Here is a 2,093-nt window from a genome sequence, read left to right as displayed (position 1 = left end):
GTTGACCAGGATGGTCTCGATCTCTTGACCTCGTGATCCACCCGCCTCGGCCTCCCAAAGTGTTGGGATTACAAGCGTGAGCCACCGCGCCCGGCAGTTTTTTCTTAAAATGCAAACAAATGAGGTAACAGATAGGATACGGCCCAACTATTTTTGGGTGGGATTGATTTTTCACCTGTATCATAGGTGTGAGTCTAGAGAGAAGAAAAGACTCAGATTTAAATAAACATGATTAAAATTCCTACCAAACAGAGTGAGTAAACTGTGACCTACAGAATGGCCTTCTGGTAAATCTGTATTGGGGGAAAAGTCAGTGGAATGCCCTGCGTGTCTGATGTGGGGTTCTGCCATTGGTGATCAGTATCTCCCCATGGATTTATGGTGCCTAGTGCTCTGCTCTTTGCCTCTGCTCTGGGCTCACAGGAAAAAGGTAGAACTGTTAGTTTCTGTGTGGGAAGAGTGAAGTCATTTGGTAGTCTGACATTAAATGGCACAAATTTGTTTCAACATCTAATAAAGCTGTCAGAGCCCAGGGTTACTGTTTTCTTTGGCTGATTTTTGAAAACTGCTTAAGATGATCAAATTTTAACGATTTCTGCCAGTTCCTGAGATTTTTGAAAGCAAAACTGTTGGTATGCTATTGTTTGATATTTTTTAAGAATTTGAGAAAAGTGTTTAGGTTAAAAAACTAGAAATTAGGAGCTGTCTTATGGCTGTGTCTATACATACTGCAGTATTGATGGGTTAACCTGAGTACTTGGGAGCTGAATTTATAATATGCAATAGGAATCTAGGATTCAAGAGAATCCTGTGAAAGTGTGTTTATCAAGTAATTCATATATAAGTTGTGTAAGACAGAATATCTAGCTAATTGGGTATACATATTGGGTTTTTTTCCTTTCCTTTTTTTTTTTTTTTTTTGGAGACAGGGTTTCACTCTTGCCCAGGTTGTAGAGCAGTGGCGTGATCTCAGCTCACTGCATCCTCAACCTCCTGGGCTCAAGCAATCCTGTCACCCCTGAGTAGCTGGGACCACAGGCATGCACCACCAGGCCTGGCTAATTTTTTGTTAAGTTTTGAAGAGACGAGGTTTTGCCATGTTGCTCAGGCTGGTCTCAAACTTCTGGGCTTAAGCAGTCCACCCACCTTGTCCTCCCAAAGTGCTGGGATTATAGGCATGAGCCACTGTACCTGGCTTTCAAAAAAAATTTTCAAACAAAAGCATATTATTGGTTTCTTCAGTTGTGGCTCATTTCAGACTATTTCTTGTAGTATGTGTCTTGGAACTAACTTATCCTTGGAAGTGTTTTTTGTTTGTTTTTAACTATTGTTAGAAGGTAAACAGTGAAAAATAAACTATGTGTGCTACTTCTACACTTTAGATCTATTGGTTGACTGGTAACATTACTGAACCTTGAATTGACGTTTTTAGGAACCCAGTCACTATGAACTCATGAGTAAATGTGTCCTTTATCCCTGCAAGGACTATTTGAAAAGAGACTCAGGAAGGGCACAACTGGCTTGAGTTGGGAAGTAGTGAAGGAATGAGTTATAGAGATAAAATCCACATATGAATAACCTTTCAGGAGTTAGCCTTTAAAATGTTTTCTAATTTCTTTTTTTTTTTTTAAGAGACTCCGGGGTCTCACTATGTTGCCCAGGCTGGAGTGCAGTGGCTGTTCTCAGGCGTGATCCCACTACTGATCAGCAGGGAGTTTTGACCTGCTCTGTTTCCGAATTGGGCCAGTTCATCCCTCCTTTGGCAACCTGGTGGTCCCCCACTCCCGGGAGGTCACCATAGTGATGCTGAACTTTGTGCAGACATCCGATCGGCATAGCACACTACAGCCCAGAGCTCCTGGACTAAAGAGATTCTCCAGCCTCAGCCTCCCAAGTAGCTGGGACTACAGGCATGTGCCACCACGTCCAGCCAGAATGTTTTCTAATTTCTTCATGTATAAAACGCAAAGGGAGCCTGGCACGGTGGCTCATACCTATAATCCCAATACTTGTGGAGGCCAAGGCAAGTGAATCATTTGAGGTCAGGAGTTCAAGGCCTGCCTGGCCAACATGCAGAAACCCTATCTCTACTA

At 42.6% G+C, this 2,093-nt stretch overlaps 1 protein-coding gene across 1 annotated transcript in view; it reads left to right on the top strand.

The window, feature by feature from the left end:
* The window catches only part of IGF2BP3 (insulin like growth factor 2 mRNA binding protein 3), a 159,762-nt gene that overhangs the window by 148,577 nt on the left and 9,092 nt on the right, over positions 1-2,093 (top strand). The gene's annotated exons all lie outside the window — the stretch shown is intronic.

The sequence above is a fragment of the Cebus imitator genome, unplaced genomic scaffold (assembly GCF_001604975.1).
Source record: "Cebus imitator isolate Cc_AM_T3 unplaced genomic scaffold, Cebus_imitator-1.0 Scaffold45, whole genome shotgun sequence".
Taxonomy (NCBI): Eukaryota; Metazoa; Chordata; class Mammalia; order Primates; family Cebidae; genus Cebus; species Cebus imitator.
The sequence above is the reverse complement of the archived record's forward strand: the minus strand, read 5'-3'. Positions and strand labels throughout refer to the sequence as shown.